Here is a 12,176-nt window from a genome sequence, read left to right on the forward strand (position 1 = left end):
AGTCCATCTGTGGCATGAATCAGCAAACCAGTGTTTAATAGTATTAGTTGGAAGCAGTCTTGGTTGCAACCAAGACTGTTTTCAACTATTACCACACCATGTACTTTGCATGATTACAACACCCTCATACTGGTCCCGGCCTATTGCCACCAGGCAGATTACCACCAGCTGCACACCAAGTTACATCTGCCGCTGCTACAATTTGGCTATCCACAGGTATAGTTCCCTCTCTGTGAGTGCATGATGCAGTCAGTTGGGATCACAGTATTATCAAGGACCTCCTATTGCACGCACCAACCACTGACATACAAGACAGTGAAGAGGCTCATACTATAGTGTCTATCACATTTACCCAAACAACAACTCCACCTAGCCATCACTGAAACGTCACTCTCTGGTGCAGGTTACACTTCCAAATCGATACAAACCTCTTACCAGATCATGCTCTCTGGTCACAATGGCTTTTCAAGTTGCCTGAAACATACAGACAGCCATGCTAATGCATGAGGACAAATTTGTGGAAACCTGGTTACACCTTGCCGACCTTGCGCAGCATCATGACTTGATAAACAATCGCATCGGCTACGTCAACACTGGTTGTATCTACAGCGAGCCCAGGTCAGTCTGCACACCGACTGCACCCATGGGGACCACTGCGCATCTCTCACTGTGCAGTGCCCAGCCAATTGACAGTCACTGAGCTGCTCTGACCTTAGCTGAGTTATTCCATGCTGCGCTCGCAGCAGCCTCGCAAGACTCTGCTGCAGCAAGGCACCAACAATCAGACATTATGAAGGACCCAGGTGCCACATTTTTAGTGGAATGTGAACAACCACCTGCCACATCCATGCCCAGCCATTGACCTATGCCTAACCATCACAGCAACTCACCCGGCCAGGATGCTGCACCTACTCATCTGCTGATAGATGAGAGACTGTCATCTCCTCTTCCTACCTCTGAAACAGTATTGGACCTCACACTAAAGTACCAGCAATTGTTTGAGGAGCTTAAAACCACAACTACTATGTACACTGACCTTCGCCACACCCATGGCACAACTGCACATCACACAGCAACAGCTGTCATTGCATCAGCAACAATGAGAGCCATCCACAGGAGAATCCGCCAGGCCTTCAAAACCATAGGTTGGTCCAGTGCCTCTTACTTCTGGTGATGATGCTCCCATGAGTGGACCAAGTGAAAACAGTGATATTGCTCTCCTAAGTGGGTCAAGTGTGAACAGTGATAGTGCATCTGTGAGTGGAGTATGTGCCTCACATGCTACTCCACATCAGCCCCATAAAAAGATTAACATCGTACAAGATTAATACTACCCCAGTCCACCAGTCCGATGCTGTCTCACCACCTTGCCCCTCACAAACTAAAGGCGGCCAAGGCTGTGATCTAGGAACCATTACACGAGGGCATCATCAGGACATCAGACAGTGAGTGTACCTCACCAATTACTATGAAAATGAAAAAAAGATAAAATATGGTTCCTGTGCAGGACTATAGACATTTTAACATGCACACCATCATTGATAGTTATCCTGTGATCAATATTCAGGACTTCTCCCAAGAACTGGCTGATGCAACCATCTTTAGTGTGCAAAAGAGCTTGTTCGCAGATCCCAATGGCCGTAGAGGGCATTGCAAAGATAGCAGGTAATTACATGATTTGGCCTATTTGAATTCCTCTTTTATGCCCTTTGGACTAAACAATGCAGCCCAGATCTGGCAAGGGTTCATTGATGGGTTGTTTTTTTTGCCATGCCCCTTTGCTATTGTTACTTGGATGATGTAATTATCTTCTCACAAACATCTCAGGATCATGAGAAACATCTCCAAGCGTTATTTTACATACTAGCAGAGCTTGATGTTGTGCTCAAGGAGGACAAATGCCAACTCTGGCAAAAATGTGTTACAATTGTAGGCCACCTCATTGACGATTCAGGCTTCCACCCCACCCCGGAAAAGATACACAAAATCTGTAACCTCCCACCACCAACAGACCATCAAGAAATGTGCTTTTTGTTGGGAGTAATTAATTTTTACTGGTAACAACTCCCCCATGCCACAGAAACACTTCTGCTGTTCACAGAGTCACTCCACAGTAAGAACATGTCGGGCAAATGTATGCCCATGATATACAAAGCCACTTTCAGGAACATCAAAACCAAACTTGCTCATACCACTACTCTTGCACTCCCATCACTGGATGTCCATACGGTTATAACAGCCAATGCCAGCGACTGGGCGCTTGGGGAGGTGCTACAACAGGAAGTCCCCTGTGCAACCCAACCTCTATGGTTTTCTCATGGAAACTTACCAACCGCCACAAAATGTGCTCAACCTTTGACTGTGACCTTTTGGCAATATAAGAGGCAGTTTGGTACTCCCGAGATGACATCGAGGGCCGGCTGCTTACTATCGACACACACCACCACCCTCAGGTTTATGCTATTAAAAATCATCCATCAAGCGCCTCCCCTTGATTTCACCACCTGGACTTGATTTCACAATATAGTATGGACATCCAATATGTACAGGGAGCAGAAAACATGATGGCTGACTACCTCTCACAACTCACTGGCACACTACCTACACACTCAGGTATAATTGGAAAGGAAAGAAAGAAAAAAATCATGTAATTTACAGAGCACATGGATTTCCAGAATGCTGTATTAATGACAGGGCAGCAACTTGTTCCATCAGTATCCCTCCCCCCCACCCCCCCTGAACCATGGACCTTGACATTGGTGGGGAGGCTTGCGTGCCTCAGCAATACAGATAGCTGTACTGTAGGTGTAACCACAATGGAGGGGTATCTGTTGAGATGCTAGACAAATGTGTGGTCCCTGAAGTGGGGCAGCAGCCTTTTCAGTATATGCAGGGGAAACACTCTGGATGATTGACTGATCTGGCCTTGTAACAATAACCAAAATGGTCTTGCTGTTCTGGTACTGCGAATGGCTGAAAGCAAGGGGAAACTACAACCATAATTTTCCCTGAGGTCATGCAGCTTTACTGTATGGTCAAATGATGATGGCATCCTCTTGGTTAAAATATTCCGGAGGTAAAATAGTCCCCCATTCGGATAGCCAGGCGAGGACTATTCAGGAGGATGTCGCTATCTGAAACTGGCATTCTACGGATCGGAGCAGGGAATGCCAGATCCCTTAATCGAGCAGGTAGGTTAGAAAATTTAAAAAGGGAAATGGATAGGTTAAAGTTAGATATAGTAGGAATTAGTGAAGTTCATTGGCAGGAGGAACAAGACTTTTGGTCAGGTGAATACAGGGTTATAAATAAAAAAACAAATAGGGCTAGTACAGGAGAAGGTTTAATAATGAATGAAAAAAATAGGAGTGCGGGTAAGCTACTACAAACAGCATAGTGAACACATTATTGTGGCCAAGATAGACACAAAACCCATGCCTACTACAGTAGTACAAGTTTATATGCCAACTAGCTCTGCAGATGACGAAAGAAATTGAAGAAATGTATGATGAAATAAAAGAAATTATTCAGATAGTGAAGGGAGACGAAAATTTAATAGTCATGGGTGACTGGAATTTGGTTGTAGGAAAAGGGAGAGAAGGAAATGTAGTAGGTGAAATTGGTTTGGAGCTAAGGAATGAAAGAGGAAGCTGGAATTCGGTAGTAGGAAAAGGGAGAGAAGGAAACGTAGTAGGGCTAAGAAATGAAAGAGGAAGCTACCTGATAGAATTTTGCACAGAGCACAACTTAATCATAGCTAACACTTGGGTCAAGAATCATAAAAGAAGGTTGTGTACATGGAAGAAGCCTGGAGATACTGACACGTTTCAGATAGATTATATAATGATAAGACAGAGATTTAGGAACCAGGTTTTAAATTGTAAGACATTTCCAGGGGCAGATGTGCACTCTGACCACAATCTATTGGTTATGAACTGTAGATTAAAACTGAAGAAACTGCAAAAAGTTGGGAATTTAAGGGGATGGGACCTGGATAAACTGAAAGAACCAGAGGTTGTGCAGAGTTTCAGGGAGTGCATAAAGGAACAATTGACAGGAATGGGGGAAAGAAATACAGTAGAAGAAGAATGGGTAGCTTTGAGAGACGAAGTAGTGAAGGCAGCAGAGGATCTAGTAGGTAAAAAGACGAGGGCTAGTAGAAATCCTTGGGTAACAGAAGAAATATTGAATTTAATGGATGGAAGGAGAAAATATAAAAATGCAGTAAATGAAGTAGGCAGAAAGGAATACAAACGTCTCAAAAATGAGATCGACAGGAAGTGTAAAATGGGTAATCAGGTATGGCTAGAGGACAAATGTAAGGATGTACAGGCTTTTCTCACTAGAGGTAAGATAGATACTGCCTACAGGAAAATTAAAGAGACCTTTGGAGAAAAGAGAACCACTTGTATGAATATCAAGAGCTCAGATGGAAACCCAGTTCTAAGCAAAGAAGGGAAAGCAGAAAGGTGGAAGGAGTATATAGAGGGTCTATATAAGGGCGATGTACTTGAGGACAATATTATGTAAATGGAGGAGGATGTAGATGAAGATGAAATGGGAGAGAAGAGTTTGACAGAGCACTGAAAGACCTGAGTCGAAACAAGGCCCCAGAAGTAGACAACATTCCATTAGAACTACTGACAGCCTTGGGAGAGCCAGTCCTGACAAAACTCTACCATCTGGTGAGCAAGATGTATGAGACAGTCAAAATACCCTCGGACTTCAAGAATAATATAATAGTTCCAATCCCAAAGAAAGCAGGTGTTGACAGATGTGAAAATTACCAAACTATCAGTTTAATAAATCGCGGCTGCAAAATACTAATGCGAATTCTTTACAGACGAATGGAAAAACTGGTATAAACCAACCTCGGGGAAGATCAGTTTGGATTCCATAGAAATGTTGGAACATGTGAGGCAGTACTGACCCGACAACTTATCTTGGAAGCTAGATTAAGGAAAGGCAAACCTACATTTCTAGTATTTGTAGACTTAGTGCAAGCTTTTGACAATGTTGACTGGAATACTCTCTTTCAAATTTTGAAGGTGGCAGGGGTAAAATACAGGGAGCAAAAGGCTATTTACAATTTGTACAGAAACCAGATGGCAGTTATAAGAGTTGAGGGGCATGAAAGGGAAGCAGTGGTTGGGAACGGAGTGAGACAGGGTTGTAGCCTATCCCTGATGTTATTCAATCTGTATATTGAGCAATCAGTGAAGGAAACAAAAGAAAAATTTGGAGTAGGTATTAAAATCCATGGAGAAGAAATAAAAACTTTGAGGTTCGCTAATGACATTGTAATTCTGTCAGTGACAGCAAAGGACTTGGAAGAGCAGTTGAATGTAATGGACAGTGCCATTAAAGGAGGGTTTAAGATGAACATCAACAAAAGCAAAACGAGGATAATGGAATGTAGTTGAATTAAGTCAGGTGATGCTGCGGGAATTAGATTAGGAAATGAGAAACTTAAAGTAGTAAAGGAGTATTGCTATTTGGGGAGCAAAATAACTGACGATGTTCGAAGTAGAGAGGATATAAAATGTAGACTGGCAATGGCAGGGAAAGCATTTCTGAAGAAGAGAAATTTGTTAACATCGAGTATAAGATTTAAGTGTCGGGAAGTCATTTCTGAAAGTATTTGTATGGAGCGTAGCCATGTATGGAAGTGAAACAGGGACAATAACTAGTTTGGACAAGAAGAGGATAGAAGCCTTTGAAATGTGGTGCTACAGAAGAATGCTGAAGATTAGATGGGTAGATTGTATAACTAATGAGGAGGTATTGAATAGGATTGGGAAGAAGAGAAGTTTGTGGCACAACTTTACTACAAGAAGGGATCGGTTGGGAGGACATGTTCTGGGGCATCTGGGAATTATCAATTTAGTGTTGGAGGGCAGCGTGGAGGGTAAAAATCATAGAGGGAGGCCAAGAGATGAATACACTAAACAGATTCAGAAGGATGTAGGTTGCAGTAGGTACTGGGAGATGAAGAAGCTTGCACAGGATAGAGTAGCAAGGAGAGGTGCACCTCAGGACTGAAGACCACAACATCAACATCACTTTCCAGTTATTTTTACTAACTGTAAGTCTTATTTGTACCTCTCTTAGTGCTTAATGAAGTTTAAAACATTTCTTTTGTTGACCTCTTGACTGTCAGAAAAGCTATCTTGCATTTTACCCAGACTGCTAGCGAAGTACAGCAATCAAATGGCTGTCTGTGCCTCCATGTGTTTTTATGACTGAGCACATATTTAAAGCACTAAGGCACATATGTTGTAATAGTGGAATTTATGGAATGGGAGTGCAGGTAGGTTTGTATTGAATGTCTGTTTCTGTGACTATATTTCATCACCATCATCATCATCATCATCATTTAAGACTGATTATGCCTTTCAGTGTTCAGTCTGGAGCATAGCCCCCCTTTAAAATTCCTCCATGATCCCCTATTCAATGCTAACATTGGTGCCTCTTCTGATGTTAAACCTATTACTTCAAAATCATTCTTAACTGAATCCAGGTACCTTCTCCTTGGTCTGCCCTGACTCCTCCTACCCTCTACTGCTGAACCCATGAGTCTCTTGGGCAACCTTGCTTCTCCCATGCATGTAACATGACCCCACCATCTAAGCCTGTTCGCCCTGACTGCTACATCTATAGAGTTCATTCCCAGTTTTTCTTTGAATTCCTCATTGTGGACACCCTCCTGCCATTGTTCCCATCTACCAGTACCTGCAATCATCCTATCTACTTTCATATCCGCAACCTCAACCTTGTTGATAAGGTAACCTGAATCCACCCAGCTTTCGCTCCCATACCACAAAGTTGGTCGAAAGATTGAATGGTGCATGGATAACTTAGTCTTGGTACTGACTTCCTTCTTGCAGAAGAGAGTAGATCGTAGATGAGCACTCACTGCATTAGCTTTGCTACACCTCGCTTCCAGTTCTTTCACTATGTTGCAATCCTGTGAGAATATGCATCCTAAGTACTTGAAACCGTCCACCTGTTCTAATTTTGTTCCTCCTATTTGGCACTCAATCCGTTTATATTTATTTCCCACTGACATTACTTTCGTTTTGGAGATGCTAATCTTCATACCATAGTCCTTACATTTCTGATCTAGCTCTGAAATATTACTCTGCAAACTTTCAATCGAATCTGCCATCACAACTAAGTCGTCCGCATATGCAAGACTGCTTATTTTGTGTTCACATATCTTGATCTCACCCAGCCAGTCTATTGTTTTCAACATATGATCCATAAATAATATGAACAACAGTGGAGACAGGTTGCAGCCTTGTCTTACCCCTGAAACTACTCTGAACCATGAACTCAATTTACCGTCAACTCTATCTGCTGCCTGACTATCCATGTAAAGACCTTCAATTGCTTGCAAAAGTTTGCTTCCTATTCCATAATCACGTACAACAGATAATAACTTCCTCCTAGGAACCTGGTCATATGCCTTTTCTAGATCTATAAAACATAGATACAGTTCCCCATTCCACTCGTAACACTTCTCCATTATTTGCCATAAGCTAAAGATCTGGTCCTGACAACCTCTAAGAGGCCTAAACCTGCACTGATTTTCATCCAATTGGTCCTCAACTAATACTCACACATTCCTTTCAACAATACCTGAGAAGATTTTACCCACAACACTGATTAAAGAGATACCTCTGTAGTTGTTACAATCTTTTCTGTTTCCATGTTTAAAGATTGGTGTGATTACTGCTTTTGTCCAGTCTGGTGGAACCTGCCCTGACTGCCAGGCCATTTCAATTATCCTGTGTAGCCATTTAAGACCTGACATTCCACTGTATTTGATGAGTTCCGACTTAATTTCATCCACCCCAGCTGCTTTATTGCACTGCAATCTATCGACCATTTTCTCCACTTCCTCAACTGTGATCCTATTTCCATCATCATTCCTACCCCATTCTACCTCAAAATCTGAAACATTACTGATCGTATTTTCACCTACATTGAGTAACTCTTCGAAATATTCCCTCCATCTGCCCAACGCATCCACAGGATTCACGAGCAGTTTTCCAGTCCTGTCCAAAATACTTGTCATTTCCTTCTTACCTCCCTTTCGAAGACTGCTAATTACACTCCAGAATGGTTTTCCAGAAGCTTGACCCAATGTCTCCAACCTGTTTCCACATTCTTCCCAAGATTTCTTCTTGGATGCTACAATTATCTGTTTGGCTTTGTTTCTTTCTTCAACATAACTTTCTCTATCTACCTGAGTTCTAGTATGTAGGCATTTTTGATACGCCTTCTTTTTCCTTTTGCAGGCTGCCTTGACTGTGTCTTTCCACCAAGCTGTTTGCTTCATCCTACTTTTACACACTACTGTTCCAAGACATTTTTTAGGCACTTCTAGCACTGTGTCCCTGTACCTTGTCCATTCCTTTTCCAATGACTGTAATTGACTACATTCAACTAACTGGTACCTTTCTGACATTGCTGTTATGTACTTGTGCCTGATTTCCTTATCCTGAGCAGAGCACTGTCCCTGTCCTTTACTCTAACAACTACACCACTGAGTGCCTCATAAAAACTATCTGTCTTATCTTGATCTGTCCCTTCACAATGCGAATATACTGACACAATCCTAATTTTCTTGCTAGACACTGTCAAATCTATCCACATCAGTCATTTGTTTACATACCTTACTGCAACTACGCTGGGTTCCATTTCTTTCCTGATGTAAAGCCCTACACCCCATTGTGCTATTCCTGCTTTGACTCCTGACAGGTAGACCTCGTATTCTCCCACTTCCTCTTCTTTCTCACCCCTTACCTGAATGTCACTAACAGTTAAAACGTCTAGCCCCATCTTACTTGCAGCCTCTGCCAGCTCTACCTTCTTCCCAGAGTATCCCCCATTGATATTAATAGTTCCCCATCTCATTACCATTTGCTTGCCAAGTCGTATCTTTGGAGTCCCTGGTTTGTCAGTTAGAGGTGGGACTCCGTCACCTCCAAAGGTCTGAGGCATTTTGCTCTGATTGTTGCCAGCATCATATTTAAAGTACCAGGGAAGCAGGTTGCTAGCCTTACTTGCCCCGAGTCCCATTGGGTTTTGCCCCTAACAGCTGAGGGACTAACCGGTGGATTTGGTAGTCTTTGCCGTATGAGCACAAAGGTGACCACGACTCAGAATATGTCCGAGATGCCCAGCCTTATTCCAAAGTAACTGGTATCCCGACTGTTGGGACCACTTACTTGGCCATTCATACGTTGCTTGTGGTTCATGAACTAGGACATGGCTACAGGAACCCACACCCACTATACTTACACCAGAAAAATATTGGCAGCTCAAAAGTTAATTAGGCTCTATGCTGGTACATATTTCTGTATGTCACACATACACTATGTAATCAAAAGTATCTGAAGACCTATTAGTGAGCATTAATATAGGTTTTATCAGCCCTTCTCATTTACAACAAACCCTTCTCCTTTACAACAGCTTGAACTCTACTGAGACACTTTCAATGATTTGTGTGAATGTTCAGGAATATTACAGATTCTGCATTATGACAGGGAGTATTTTCATATTGATACCAACAATCATTGTCTTTGAACTGTTCATCTGCTATATGTAGTACACAATGCTATAAATGCAATTATATCCTTCTGCATTTAGCATTTTCTTAATTTAAATAAGTGAACCACGCCCTAACCATGGCAAACATCTGCGTACCATAACATCATCTCCCCCATACTTCACTACTGGCACTAAACATGATGCCAGGTAATGTTCTCCAGACATTCACCAAACCCAAAATCTTCTGTCAGAATGCTATAGAGTGTAGCATGAATAGCCACTACAAATTGCTTGTTCCCAGTTATTCTCTGTGCACTGGCATTGTTCTTTATGCCACCTCAAGCATCACTTAACTCTGACTACAGAAATATGTGACTTTTGAGGAGCTGTTCCACCATTGTACACCATTCTTTTTAAATCCTCATGCACAGTCATCGGACTTCTGATACCACTTTGAACTCACAAATGATTCCTTCCTCCCTGATGAATTTGTAACTCACATGACGTCCCATGACTAGGTCACATTTGAAGTCACTGAGCTCTCCTGACGCATTCTGCTCTTACTGCTTACTAATGGTACAATAGCCCCTGCCTCCTTTTATACTGCCAGGTCCACCTCTTGTGACACCTAAGTGATCAGTTCCACATTACATTTTTGATCACATAATGTAGGTTAGCTATAAGTCAATGGCTACTATCCTGACTTTCACTTCTTAGAATACTTATCACCGTTCTAAGTCCCTCGATGCACAAGTCTTACCAAAGAACTAATTACAAATTGGAAACGAGTGAAGACTTCTTTCCTGGCAGTCACCATATTTGTGCCTGATAAATTTACACTGTATTTCTGACATATTTTTTATTTAGGAAAATATATAAAATAAGCAGACTTTCTCTTGATGGAAATAAAGAAAAGAATAAAAACAGTTTTATACACCCGTGAAAATATAATCTGCAATTAGAAAAGTATTACAGACTAAATTAAAGTAGAACTATAGTTTTAAGGTACACCCTAATGACCAGCACAAATATCAAGTGGATAAAAATAGCCCGTCTCTGATAAAATTATTCTGATTGCAGGTCCTGCCAGCACCACTAGAATTGCTGATCAGCCAGCCAATACCAGAACCGTTATCTTCTTGGAAGAAAGTTGCAGCTGTTGTCACCGTGGGGTCATGTCAGAAATGTGTTTGTGTATTTGATGCATACTGTTACAGCGCATTATTTTATAGTCCTTTGTGTCTGTCCGTTTTTCTAAATTGTATAATGCTGGAGAATACAATTTTTGTAACTATTTTAGAAATTTGCATTATTGATCCACCATTTCATATATAGGAATAGCTCCACACACAGGATTGCTCCACAATAATTTTGATAGAATCCTGATTTCCATAGGGACAATTGTTGACTCATGCTCTATGAATTCTGAGACATTACATACATAATTTTTTAGTTAGCAGGTTGTGAGGACATGTCTTAAAGACAATACACTCTGCAGGGTTCAGAAACATTTTTCAGTTTTACGAAAGCAAGAAAACTTTGTACAAATTAATTAATTTATTTTTATTTATTTATTTATTCTCTATTGACAAAGGCAAGGATTTGTTTTGGATAGTTTACATATTGATCATTTCCTTTCATTGAAGAGGTTATAACATTTCAGCTTCCTCAACCAGATTATAACATTTCAGCTCCTCAACACCAAATTAAAACGTTGCATTAGGAGGTGTCTGCTTCGTACAAAAGGTCTTGAGTTCATATTGACGACAACAAGTAATTCTTCATTACAGACGTTTATTTACAAAACAGAACTGACAGACTTCACAGACTCAACAACTGACTCTCCGAGCTAACCGCACTGCACATCCAGACTGGCAACTGACAACTCCTAGGTGTATTAATATCTTTCCAAACAATGAGAGTTTTTGACAATGTTTTGTTTACAATACGATAGCAATTCATGACTTAAAACTAAATTAGACATTACAGAATTTTAGTACAGATTAAAGTAAGTAAAAGGATCAGTACATATAAATTCTTACAAGCATAATTTCCAAATAGATTTTATAACATTTTTCTACCAGCTTCTGGATAACCTTCACCAGATTTGTACCGATGTTTCCAGAAATATATTGACATTTGATTCTGGATATTTCTTGAGTGATTTAGAACAACTATTTATATGTAAAATGATTTAAATCGTGTTTCAAAACGTCAATAAATCTTTTTAGCAATATTTCTTGATACAAATCCTCTTTCGAAATTAGGTTATGAAACAGTTTTCACAAGTTTTCATATTTTTGCGATCATAATATAGAATTTCTCCATAGAAAGTTCCAGAAGTGTGCATTAAACATTCATTTACAGACTTTCTCTTTAGCTGGTGAGGTTTTAAAAGTATCTTGTCCTTATTATACGAAATAATTTAGCTCAAAACTGATAATTTATACAATTAATCAGAGCTACAGCAAACAGTGAGTCTTTCTTTTACAAAATGAAATATAATTACAAAATTGAATGAAAATAGGTTACTAACACTAATATATATTTACATTAATTCTATTTTTGTTCTTTCTGTGCAAAATGTCCTAATATTGACACAGTACAATATTTAAACA

At 40.6% G+C, this 12,176-nt stretch overlaps 1 protein-coding gene across 2 annotated transcripts in view; it reads left to right on the plus strand.

The window, feature by feature from the left end:
• The window catches only part of LOC126284245 (uncharacterized), a 181,756-nt gene extending 170,895 nt beyond the window's left edge, over positions 1 to 10,861 (plus strand). For both annotated transcript variants that reach the window (XM_049983041.1, XM_049983042.1), the window contains one exon: positions 10,639 to 10,861. The gene's annotated coding sequence lies outside the window, so the exon portion shown is untranslated. The remainder of the gene's footprint in view (positions 1 to 10,638) is intronic.
• The last annotated feature ends 1,315 nt before the right edge of the window (positions 10,862 to 12,176 follow it).

The sequence above is a fragment of the Schistocerca gregaria genome, chromosome 8 (assembly GCF_023897955.1).
Source record: "Schistocerca gregaria isolate iqSchGreg1 chromosome 8, iqSchGreg1.2, whole genome shotgun sequence".
NCBI lineage: Eukaryota > Metazoa > Arthropoda > Insecta > Orthoptera > Acrididae > Schistocerca > Schistocerca gregaria.